Below are 13,415 nucleotides of genomic sequence, written 5' to 3' on the forward strand. Positions count from 1 at the left end.
ACGATCGTTCAGCAAACGTTCCTGTGTATGGGCCTCTGCAGCATGCGCCTGGTTCATGCACCCATGTTCATCAGCAACGAAGACTGAATTTTACACATCACCAATACCGAAGCTGGACGCCCACTGAGTGGCGACATGTGGCCCATCGGGCAGGTCACTGTTTGTTTTGCGAGGAGGTTGAAATCGTTGGTGCATTGATGCCTAGTACAGCTGTATCAAAGCCTCCTATTGCATTTAGTTCGTAATATGAACGCTGTTGTCTCTCTGCATTGTGGGAGTGTTGAGAGATGGCAGCTCACTTATATGATCAGGATCTCGTTCAGATCTATTGTCCTGACGCATCGGAGAATTTGCACGATGAGCACTGACTCTGCAGTAGACTCACGTGCTCAGAGGCGGGTATCATGACGGATCAGTCTGAAGATTAGAACAAAAGAAGGCGCTATCCACATGTTGTTAATGTCTGTATACGCTGTGAAGCACCCAGAAGGAGAGAAGGAAACGATATGAAACTCCACGGGTTGAGAGCGTATGTGATGTTATTGCAGTGATGGGAAAATCGAGTCAAATTTACAAGGAAGTTAGCAGTATCTTGTACATGGTTGCACGTTCAGAGACCGTGAATAGTTACAATTGAAAGAAATTCAGCCCTCGGTCACTATTTTTGACAAATTAACCTGGTTTTGACACTGCTAGGAGTGTCTTCTTCAGAATTTAAAACAAAGAATGGTCTATATTCTATAACATGGTCACAGAATTATGACTAAGAACGTATGATAGAGTACACGTACGGAATCGTCGTGAAAGACTGGCAGTAATTGTATGTCTTTTATAGAATAATAAATATGCCAAAAGGTCATTAGTCACAAAAGTATTGAAGATAAAGGAATTTGTGATGGCGAGCCACTAAGGGCTGCTCTTTGCTTGCGTGGTGCAGGTTGCAAACCGGAGTCCGTAGTAACGAGCAGCCCTTAGTGGCTCGCCATCACAGTTTCCTTTATCTTAAATACTTTTGTCACTAATGACCTTTTGGCATATTTATTATTTTATAAAAGACATACAATTACTGCCAGTCTTTGACGACGATTCCGTACGTATACTCTATCATACGTTCTTAGTCATAATTCTGTGACAATGTTATCGAATATAGACCATTCTTTGTTTAATATTCTGAAGAAGACACTCCTAGCAGTGTCGAAACCAGGTTAATTTGTTAAAAATAGTGACCGAGGGCTGAATTTTTTTCAGTTGCGAAGTTAGCAGTATCAGCCCAGTTTCGACAGCATCCACTATGGATAAAATTCATATCAGTATGATGTTGCATCCCCTGTGGCCGCGATGCATGCACTGATTCAGTTGGAAAAGGTGCCGTCAAGCTGGCCCACAACTGCTGTAATTGGTCTTTGATTTCCTTGATACAGACACAGGCATGGAGTTCAGGTCCGAGATCGTACACACGCATGTTCTATCTGCGACAGATATGGGGATCTTTCTGGTTACAGGAGTACCTCATACTCACGAATACAGTTCGTAGAAACAGGTGCCAAGAATGGACGAGCATTCTTCTCTTCAAAAAATGGAACCCGCGAAAATGCCACATAAGAGATAACACATGAGGACGTAGCATATCAGTGACGTACTGCTTTGCCCTAGCAGCGTTGACCAGAAGTCAGCCGGCCGAAGTGGCAGTGCGGTTCTAGGCGCTGCAGTCTGGAACCGCGAGACCGCTACGGTCGCAGGTTCGAATCCTGCCTCGGGCATGGATGTGTGTGATGTCCTTAGGTTAGTTAGGTTTAACTAGTTCTAAGTTCTAGGGGACTAATGACCTCAGAAGTTGAGTCCCATAGTGCTCAGAGCCGTTTGAACCAGAAGTCACCCCCAATGGCTCTCCACACCATGAAGCCAGGACTTATGCTGCTGTGCCTTTCCAAAACACTGGATAGGGACCCCTCTCCAGGTCGCCGCCATATTTCCCAACGACGGTCATGTGGGGTAGTGCAGAATTGTGATTCTTCACTGAATACAGTCCGACACCATTGATCAACAGTCCTTACTTCCCTGTTACAGTATCATGCCAAGTGCATGGGGTAGTAATCCCCTAGTACAGCTGCTGTTAGCATCAGACCAATGGTGTAGGATGATACAGAAAGTTGCAGGGAGTCAGTTACGTCTTCTTGGATGGCAGGGGCGGATGTGAAGTCGTCCAGCTGCTGTTAGCATCAGACCAATGGTGTAGGATGATACAGAAAGTTGCAGGGAGTCAGTTACGTCTTCTTGGATGGCAGGGGCGGATGTGAAGTCGTCACGGTGTATTTCTACATCTACATCTACATGGATATTCTGAAAATGACTTTCAAGTGCCTGGCAGAGGGTTCATCGAACCACCTTCACAATTCTCTATTATTCCATTCTCGTATAGCGCGTGGAAAGAATGAACACCTATATCTTTCTGTACGAGATCTGATTTCACTTATTTTATCGTGGTGATCGTTCCTCCTTATGTAGGTCGGTGTCAACAAAATATTTTCGTATTCGGAGGAGAAGGTTGGTCATTGGAATTTCGTGAGAATATACTGTCGCAACGAAAAACGTCTTTCTTTTAATGATTTCCAGCCCAAATCCTGTATCATTTGTTTGACACTCTCTCCCACATTTCGCGATAATAGAAAACGTACTGCCCTTCTTTGAACTTTTTTGATGCACTCCGTCATTCCTATCTGGTAAGGACCCCACACCGCGCAGCAGTATTCTAATAGAGGACGGAAAAGCGTAATGTAGGCGGTCTCCTTAGTACGTATGTTACAATTTTTAAGTGTCCTGCCAATAAAACGCAGTCTTTGGTTAGCCTTCCCCAAAACATTTTCTATGTGCGCCTTTCAATTTAAGTTGTTCGTAATTGTAATACCTAGGTATTTAATTGAATTTACGGCTTTTAGATTAGACTGATTTATCGTGTAACCAAAGTTTAACGAATTCCTTTTAGCTCTCATGTGGATGACCTCACACTTTTCGTTATTTAGGGTCAATGGCCGCTTTTTGCACCATTCAGATATCTTTTCTAAATCGTTTTTCAGTTTGTTTTGATCTTCTGATGATTTTATTAGTCGATAAAAGACAGCGTCATCTGCAAACAACCTAAGACGGCTGCTCAGATTGTCTCCAAAATCGTTTATACAGATAAGGAACAGCAAAGGGCCTATAACACTACCTTGGGGAACGCCAGAAATCGCTTCTGTTTTACTCGATGACTTTCCGTCAATTACTACGAAGTGTGACCTCTCTGACAAGAAATCCAGTCACATAACTGAGACGATATTCCATAAGCACGCAATTTCACTACGAGCCGCTTGTGTGGTACAGTGTCAAAAGCCTTCCGGAAATCCAGAAATACTGAATCGATCCGAAATCCCTTGTCTATAGCACTCAACACTTCATGTGTTTCACAGGAACGATGCTTTCTAACTTTCTAAACCCATGTTGACTGTGTGTCAATAGACCGCTTTCTGCGTGGTAATTCATAATGCTTGAACACAATATATGTTCTAGAATCCTGCTGCATATCGACGTTAACGATATCGGCCTGTAATTTGGTGGATTAATCCTACTACCTTTCTTGAATATTGGTGTAACCTGTACAACTTTCCAGTCTTTGGATACGGAGCATTCGTCGAGCGAACAGTTATATATGATTGCTAAGTATGGGGCTACTGAATCAGCATACCACGAAAGTAACCTAACTGATATACAGTCTGGACCAGAAGACTTGCTTTTATTAAGTTGCTTCACTACTCCGAGGATATTTACTTCTACGTTACTCATGTTGGCAGCTGTTCTCGATTCGAGTTCTGGAATGTTTACTTCGTCTTCTTTTGTGAAGGCATTTCGGAAGACTGTGTTTAGTAACTCTGCTTTGGCATCATTGTCTTCAATAGCATCTCCATTGCTATCGTGCAGAGAAGGCATTGGTTGTTTCTTGCCGCTAACATACTTCACATACGACCAGTATCTCTTTGGATTTTCTGCCAGGTTTCGAGACAAAGTTTCGTACTTGGTATACAATATGACACTCCTCCACTGTGGTGGTCAGATGTGGTCGACCGGAACCTCAACGACGAGTAGGCGTTCCCCACGTTTCCATGCAGTCCAACCTCATGTCACTGCCACGTTCGAATGATCCACAAATATGGATACTGCGCGATTTGATCAGCTGACCAAATTGAGACCCACAGTGAGGATCCCTTCAAACTCTGTCAAACACTGATAATGCTGTCTCAGATGAGTACGCAAGATCTGTGTGTCCTTCGTAGTGATCACTCTACATCTGATGCTGTTCACACCCCGTACATACCCCACCAGAACTGGTAACAACACTAAATCAAACAAGGCTAAAGCACTCTGATGGCCATTCTGCCTGTCAAGAGACAATTGCAGTTTTAACCATTTCAGGACATGCACATTTACCGAGTCGCACTGACTTCGGACCATGTCTTCTTGGTGTTTCGCTTCTTTTCAGGCATTGTATTCTAATTGAATCTGGCCAATGCATCTGCACGATTGTCACGAATGTATTGCTTACATGCACTGTTTCGCGCTAGAGTTGTTTGTATAATATCATTATATCGATCTATCAATACTTTTTCCAAAATATATAGATAGGTACCGGCGATATGCTCCTCGATATATCGATATCAACACTGCTGTATCGAGTGCCAAAATTTTTATTTTATATTATATTTCTTTCACAATTTCCGGTACATATTTGAAGTGGTTATTTTGAGATTGTAGTAGAACATAATTTTATTTTCACTGTGCGATGGAGTCTTACTACTTTTTGAGCTTTCATCACGTCCAACCTTTCTCTTTGACCATGTGAAGCAAGTATCAAGTATATGTGGCGCAAAAGAAGAAGTTCGATTGCACTGGGAGGGGGGGGGGGGGGGGGGGCGGTGTGGATGGAAAAACAAGTTTTCCGATGTAAAGAAATAGCTCACCAGTGGCGTTAAAAAACAAAAGTTTAACGCATCTAGTGTTCTATTTCTTCTTATCGGCATTCTTCAGAAACAGATGCTGATAATGATAAACAATAATCTGAATAACAATATTTGTCATTGTGGTGGGAGGGGACGTGTAAGGCGAAATGCTGGCGTAATTGGCGTTTGTTGCTGTCAACAGAAAATACAACGTTCAGCTTCACCATGCCAGTTTTGACATTACAACTGTTAGGTCGCTGGCGTTGGAGGGAAAAAAAAGGGAAGTCGCCATGAAGTGTTCTGGTTAAATCCGATATGTTATGTTAGACTTGTTACCAGCAGGTTCGATCCCCATGCGAGTATTACGAAGAAGATGATTAGAACTAGTACGAGGTACCTTCCGTCACCAGTCAGTCTAGAAACAATAAAGACTATAGACTTGACTCTCATTTTGTCGTTTCCGATTATTTTAATGTGTCTCATTCCTGTCGCAACACCTGGCTCTGATCCTTTGCAGTATTTAGAAAAAATAATAAGTCATATTAGCGCCAAATCTGGGTGAAACTGCTGTAGCCATTCCACGTCAATATGCAACATGCTTGTCAACAATTTCCCACTCTAAAACAACAAAAAGGGAGGCTGCATGTATCCTACCGCCAAGGTACTTTTTGCTTGACAGTAGGCCGTATGTGTGCTGTTTGTTTGAAATAGCTCCTTGTATTCCAGTGTTATGCAAACATATCGTCCTCATTCCTCCTCAATTCAACCCCTTTCTTTGGAGTTCTCGGGCTGTCCTAGCCCCGTAATATTTTTTCCAGATATTTGTACTATGTTTGGTTGAAATTTCTCTGCGCCTTTGAGACATGCGTCTACAGGGCGTCTCAAGAGAAAATTGATATTTGATGTGTCAAAATAAAAGAGACATTGAAGTCTATGGACAAAAGCTTTATTTAATATTGAAATATGAAAATGCAAACCAGCACGTCTACGGCACTCGTCTATACGACGAACAAAATTTTGCATGACAGCTCGGCATGTAGACACTGGGATGGCTGCCCCGAACTCCCAGTATAGACGCAGTGAAACTGTGTGCTGTCGTTTTGTCTTGCTGAAACCATGTTCTTCGGTTATAACCAGGAAAGTTTTGCAATTCAGGCTCGACAAAGTCGTTTAACATCGCCACACAACGTTCCGAATTAACTATATTTGCTCGACGGCGCTCGTCCTCGAAAAAAGTAGGGGCCAATTATTTCTCGAGCCGAGGTCGCAGCCCACACAGTTACCTTTGCTGAATAAATGGGTTTCTCATGCTCCTGTTTACAATTCGTTGCGCTCCAGTAGAGAAAATTTTGCTTATTGACGTGACCATCCAGGTGAAAATGAGCCTCGTCAGAAAACAAGATGTTGTTAAATAAGGGCAGTCAAACATTAACACGAAATGCAGCCTATGCCTGGCATCCTGAGGCTTTAATTCTTGAATCAATTGGATTTTTGAAGACTGTAGTTTAAGGTCTTTTTGCGAATTCGGTGCACTGTTGGTTTACGCACATTTAAAGAAGCTGCCCCCCCCCCCCCTCCACTCTCCTCCGATTTGTTGCGGATGCGCAGAATGCTCTTCAAACATAAACTTTCTTTTGAGACACAGTGTATATCACCACTATCTCACCTGCACACCCCAGCAAATATGTGTCTCAAATTTGGTCCTCCTATCACACACCTAAATTACGTGTCTATAGTGCGAGAGGACTCCTTGATCTCCCCTTATTTGCGCATAAAACATAAAATAAGGTATTTGGCACATGAACCATCTTCATTCTAACAAGTAAAAAGGTACTGAATGCGTTACGGCCATTATGGGGCTTGCCGGGCTGAGAGATGCGTCGGCTCGCCGCGAAGACTCCAAGCCACCTGCTCGTACATCTCACGGCGGCGATTGATCGACCAACAACAGACCTACACGGCAATCGAATTCTGGCAATTTTTTGTATTTATGGAACGTGAAGTTCAGGAGTCAAATATACCTCTCCCAAAGTAGTTCGATGCGACTCTCAAAAATTCTCGAGGAAACCGACTTGAAGCTTTCCAATCTTTTTTAATAATGTGTTAAAATAAGGTACATATTTTTCTATAAGGTGAGTGCCTCATTGGTTCGATTACAGTTGGCGTTTTTTCTAAGAGCACTTCTGTGAAGAGTAGAATAAATAAAGTGCACGAAATAGGAAATCACTAAATCGAGTCTCATTTCGGTCGTTATTTTATTCGTTTTTTTTTCTTTCAGTTCTTGTACCTACATCATTTAAATATAAAATTCATCAAATGTATGCTAATTACAACATTTAATTGTCATTTATATGAAAAATGCATGTCTTCCCATTTCAAATTACACTGTCCAGCCGGAACATTATGACCACCGACCTCATGTCGATATAAACTCGTCCAGGCGATAGCAGTCAACTGGCGAGGAAGCGTGCTCCCCGTGTGTAGAATGGGGAAGGCGCGCGATCTATCTGAGTTTGATCGAGGGCAGACTGTGACGGCCTTGAGGCTCGGCACGAGCACTTCGGAAACTGCACGACTCGTTGGGATTCGAGGAGTGCTGTGGTGAGTGTCTTCAGCACGTGGTGAAACAAAGGTGAAACCATGTCCAGAGGTCGTGGGGTTGGGTGGCCACCCCTCATAACAGACGTCAGACATCGTGCGCTTGGCAGACTGCTAAAACAGAACAGGCGGCGAACAGTGGCGGAATTAACATAAACACTCATAACGACGAGCATCCGCAACCGATGACCCATATATGTGCCAATGTTAACACCACGACATCGACAACTACGACTGAATTTAGCACAGGACCGTTGGCACTGGGCGTTGGCACAGTGGCAGAGTGTTGCACGGTCTGATGAATGCCGATACCTTTCATCATGACGTTGGGAGGGCGCGAATGCTTTGTCTTCAAGGGGAACAGCTCCTTGATGCCTGTACTGAGGGACAGAGACAACCTGGCGGCAGCTCCGTTACGGTTGGTTAGTTGGTTTGGGGAAGGAGACGAGACAGCGTGGTCATCGGTCTCATCGGATTAGGGAAGGATGGGGAAGGAAGTCGGCCGTGCCCTTTCAGAAGAACCATCCCGGCATTTGCCTGGAGTGATTTAGGGAAATCATGGAAAACCTAAATCAAGGTGGCCGGACGCGGGATTGAACCGTCGTCCTCCCGAATGCGAGTCCAGTGTCTAACCACTGCGCCACCTCGCTCGGTGCTCCGTTATGCTGTAGGGCACATTCACATGGGAATCCATGGGTCCAGTGGAGCTCCTGCAAGGCACCATGACGGCCAAAGAGTATCGTTTACTGGTTGCAGACCACGTACGCCCTTTCATGACGATCGTACTTCCTGACAGCAGTGACAGTGTGTGATGTCCTTAGGTTAGTTAGGTTTAAGTAGTTCTACGTTCTAGGTTGCTGATGGCCAGGACTGTGATGGAGTGGCTCCAGGAACACAGTGGCGAGTGCCAGTAGATGTGCTAGGCCCCCAACTCGCCAGATCTGTAGCTGATCGAACACATCTGGGATGTGACTGAACGTGGCGTCAGAGGCCGTCGCTCCCCCCCCCCCCCCCGCCCCTCTCCTGAATTTACGGTAATTAAGTGACTTGTGTGTCCATATGTGGTGCCAACTCCCTCCAGCGACCTACCAAGGCCTTATTGTTTCCATGCCACGAAGTACCATCGCCGCTGTTATCCGTGCCAAATACCGGCTATTAGGTAGATGGTCATGATGTTCTGGATAATCAGTATATACTGATAAGCCAAAACATTATGACCACTGCCCGAGCCGACCGGGGTGGCCGAGCGGTTCTAGGCGCTACAGTCTGGAGCTCAGGCGACCGCTACGGTCGCAGGTTCGAATCCTGCCTCGGGCATGGATGTGTGTGATGTCCTTAGGCTAGTTAGGTTTAAGTAGTTCTAAGTTCTAGGGGACTGATGACCTCAGAAGTGTTAAGTCCCATAGTGCTCAGAGCCATTTGAACCATTTTGAACCACTGCCCGACAGGGCATTGGATGCCGCCGGATGGTCACCCTAGACACTGACACTGACGGGGGTCACCCTAGCAACGCTATTGACTGTAAATGGGGAAATTCGTTGAGATAAGCGTCTTTGATGAAGGGCAGATTATCATTATTATGCAGAGCCTGTGAACGAGTGTCTCGAAAACGGAGAAGTTGGTCGAATGTTCACGTGCTACTGTCGAAAACATCTATGGAGGTAGAAGGACAGTGAATTTACCACTAGGCGCTAAATGGTTGGATGTCCGCGACTCTTCACACAATATGGGAATCGGATGCTTGTCAGTTCTGTAAAGTAGGTTTGAAGGCGATGTGTGGCATCTCTGCCGGAAGAACACAATGCTCGTGCATACAAAAGTGTTTCGGAGGAAACTGGCCATCGTACATTGTTGAAGATGGAGCTCCACGGCAAATCACCCCTACATGTTCACATGATGACCCAACGAAATTGTCAATTTCGATTTCAGCAGGCACGGGACCATCGCTGGTCGTCCCAAAAAAGGCCGCCATCGAGATGAACGACGGCTCGAAACTTGCAGCGCGCCGCGGACACAGGGGATTGGTGCGGTATTGTGCTATGGGACCTGTGGTAGCAAGCGAAGACACGTTGACAGCTGCGAACCTCGTCTATCCCTTCATCCTTGATGTCTTCCCCACTGGTGATGTCATCTTTCAGCAGTGTAACTGTCCGTGTCTCGGAGCCAGAACCGTGCTACAGTGGTTGATGTCTCGCCGACCAAATTCGCCTGATGTAAATCCTATAGCACCCATCTGGGTCGCTATAGAGTGCCATCACCGCAGATAAGCGACCCGTTATTTGTGGGAATTACATGACCTGTTCGTAGTCATACCTCGACAAAACAATCAACAAACTGCTCCACAAACCTATCAACAAACTGTTGGATCCCTGATACTCACAATCAGCGACGTATTTCGTTCCAAAGACGGACAAACAAGCTGTTAAGCAGGTGAGATCTTAACTTTTCCCGGCGAATTGAGTGTTCAAATAACTTACGGGTTTGCTGCCGGGAGACGTCGTCGACCACCGCGGTAGTCGATGACGTCACCCGGCAGCAAACCCGTAAGTTATTTGAATATTAAGCAGGTGCTCATAATATTTTGGCTCATCAGTGTATATACTGCTCAGAAAAATCCAGCTTTCGATGCAAATAAAAATTCATAACTATAGATCTTTTATAAAGAATCGATAATAAAGACTGTATAATTAAAAAAAAATTTTTTTTTGTATTTTCCAAGTCAAGTGAATGCTCATAGAACATGCACCTTTGTTAAAAAGTTGATAACACCACGATTCGGACCCAGGTCTCCTCAAGCGTTAAAAGAGTATTGTTCCACACAGCCATATTGCTTAGCGAAAGAAAACCACCTTAATTTAGCATATTAAAAATGGATGAAAACCTTCAAGATCGATTTTCCCAAGTGTTTTTGGGAGTTGCATCGAATTGCTTTAGCAGAGGTATACTTGAGTTATGACCTTCACGACCTACAAATATTAAAATTTATAAAAAGTCAATTGCAATGTGGCCCCGTGTGAGACATATGAGTGTCCTCTCGCTGCAGTGCCTCGGAAAAATCTGCATGTCCTGAACAAAAGAACGCATTGTTGTCTTTGTGGTCTGTAGTCTGAAGACTGGTTTGATGCAGCTCTCGGCACTACTCTATCCCGTGCAAACGTCTTCATCTCCAAATAACTGCTGCTATCTACATCGATTCGAACCTGCTTACTGAATTCATATCTTGGTCTCCTTCTAAAATAACCTCCCCCCCCCTTCCCCTTGGGCCCCCACACACATATTCCCTCCTTTAGCGAATCAAAGATTTCATCATGCCTTAGGATGTATCCTGTCAACCGAGGCCTTCTTTTAGTCAAGTTGTTTCAAACATTTCTTTTTTCCCTGATCAGATACAGTACTTCCTCACTCGATATACAGATCCCTCTGCAGCACCACATTTCAAAAATTTCTCTTCTCTTCTTATCTGAACTTTTTATAGTCCACGTTTCACTTCTGTACGAGGCTACACTCCATACAAATAATTACATAAAATACTTCCTAACACAAAAATACATGTTAGAGGTTAACAAATTCCACTTTTTCAGAAATGCTCTTCGTGCTATAGGCAGTATGCATTTTATACCCTCTCTGTTTCAGCCATCACTAGTTACTTGACTGCTCAAAGAGCAAAATACATCTACTACATTTTATGTCTTACTTCCTAATCTAATTACTTCAGCATCACAAGTAGATGCACACAAATACAACTGTAAAGTTCCCAAGAGGGAACAAGTTATACAGGACAGACTGACCTGCCGAGTTACAAAGACTGCGCTAGATGACACTAAACGTGGCAAAAGGAAGTGAGAGAACTCTACAACATTCACTCATTAGTTCTTATACATATATAGATTAATTGTGGAAGTACCAGGGGGGTGGAGTACGTTATGCTCACCTTTTCACAGTATTGTAATCTGGTTGGTTACTTTATATATTAAAAATCTGAATAGTACATTTATTGTGCTGAATAAATACTTCTACAGATTCCATAAATGTTTTAAATTTTTCAGCTAAACCTAACACAAAAATTTAACTCTTAGTAGTGAATGTGACTCTCTCCAGTGAAAGTCATATTCAATATTTTCAGGTTCAGGTTCTCACTTAAGCATCAACATGTCTTTAAAAAGTATGTTGTGAATAAAAATCAGCAACAATAAACAAAATCTGCATTTTTTTTAGGATAGGCATAAAGTACACCCCCACCTCCCGCCGGTAGTACACATTACTCGAAGTGTGTTGATATAGCGAACAGTTTGTTAAAAGATATTTTCAGGTTCAGGACCCTAGTTACACATCAATATAGCTTTGAAATGTATGTTGTTAATAAACGATGAACTTTAGTAAAACCGACAAAGTGCAGGTACGGATTTCAGACTGGAAATCGGGGAAGCAGGTCCTACGAACTTGTGTCCGGAAATGGACGGTGTGTGTGCAACAACAACAAATCGTCCCGAAACACAGTACAGAGTTGCATCGCATCCAAACCACAACAAATTTTCAAAGTCATCTCCATATGATGAAATGAAGCGTTCACACGTCGCATCACGGATTCCCGAACTTTTTGCATGTTCTGGGCTCTCTCCAAATAGCGTCACAGGCGTCATGGACATGCTGATGAAGAGTCTGCACATGATGAACTGGCTGAGTACACACAACGCTTTTCAGATGGCTCCAGAGGTAAAAATCCAGCGGGTTTAACTACGGGGGTCTAGCATGTGATGGGACAGGCCTCTGTGTTCATATCCATCGTCGAGGGAAGATGTCGTTAAGGTATCGGTGAACTGTAATGCAGAAGTGGTGTGGTGCTCCGTCATGCAGAATCCACATTATCCGTCGTACTGCCAAAGGCACATTCTCAGGCAGCCCAGGCAGAGTAAATCACAGGCAGTCCACGTTCCTCCATCGAGGTGTTGTGGAATAATAACCGGTCCAAGTAAGCGGTCGTCAAGAATCCCTGTCCAAACACTGAGGCCAAACCGAAGCTGATGAGACGCCTCAACAGTTCCCCGAGAACTGTCTGTCATACAGACTAATGAAGCCAGTTCTGGTAAAGGTTGCTTCATCTATAAAGACGACTGACAACAAAAATCCCATAAGTGTGACGGCTTCGTACAAAAACCGTCGGCAAAATCCTTCCAATAGGAAGAAACCCGCTCCTGATAATCATAGCACTCGTTGCAGGCGATAGGGATAGTAGTGGTTGTCATGCAGGATACACATAATCGTACTTTGGCTTACACCTGCAGGTTGTAGTAGTGTCTGTCTCAACATCCTGTAGAACACGGTCCTCCAAATCGTGTGTACACACAGTCCACAGTGCGCCGCCTCCCTGCACGTTCTCTATCTGTAAGGACCAATGATCACAAAAATGCCCAAAGAGGGTTTGAAATGTGTGATGCGGTTGTTGCCTGTGAGGAGATCTGTTTTGCAATAGCTGTGCCACCTCTCTACTGTTTCCATATGTTTGGTCGTACACAAACACCATCTCGGCTTGTTCCCGACGTGAGTATCGACAATTCTGCTTACACTACGCTGTGTCAATCACACGGCCTGCAGCACACAAGGAACACATGACATGTGTCCAGAGGAATTTTCATTCGTCAGCGCCATCTACAGTGGCAGCGAAGCATTTGAGGACACATGTTCACGGAACCTTTTTTCCGCCACTCCGAATCAGGAATGTGTTTCTCCCCGACGGAGGACAACCCTATTCCCGCATTACAGTGAGCCGATACCTCGACAACAGAACCGAGCGAGGTGGCGCAGTGGTTAGCACACTGGACTCGCATTCGGGAGGACGACGGTTCAATC

The 13,415-nt window shown here is 44.3% G+C and overlaps 1 protein-coding gene across 1 annotated transcript in view; it reads right to left on the reverse strand.

Moving 5' to 3' along the window:
- Positions 1-13,415, reverse strand: part of LOC124606656 (proton-coupled folate transporter) — a 329,568-nt gene that overhangs the window by 31,914 nt on the left and 284,239 nt on the right. The gene's annotated exons all lie outside the window — the stretch shown is intronic.

Source organism: Schistocerca americana, chromosome 3 (genome assembly GCF_021461395.2).
Source record: "Schistocerca americana isolate TAMUIC-IGC-003095 chromosome 3, iqSchAmer2.1, whole genome shotgun sequence".
Lineage (NCBI taxonomy): Eukaryota > Metazoa > Arthropoda > Insecta > Orthoptera > Acrididae > Schistocerca > Schistocerca americana.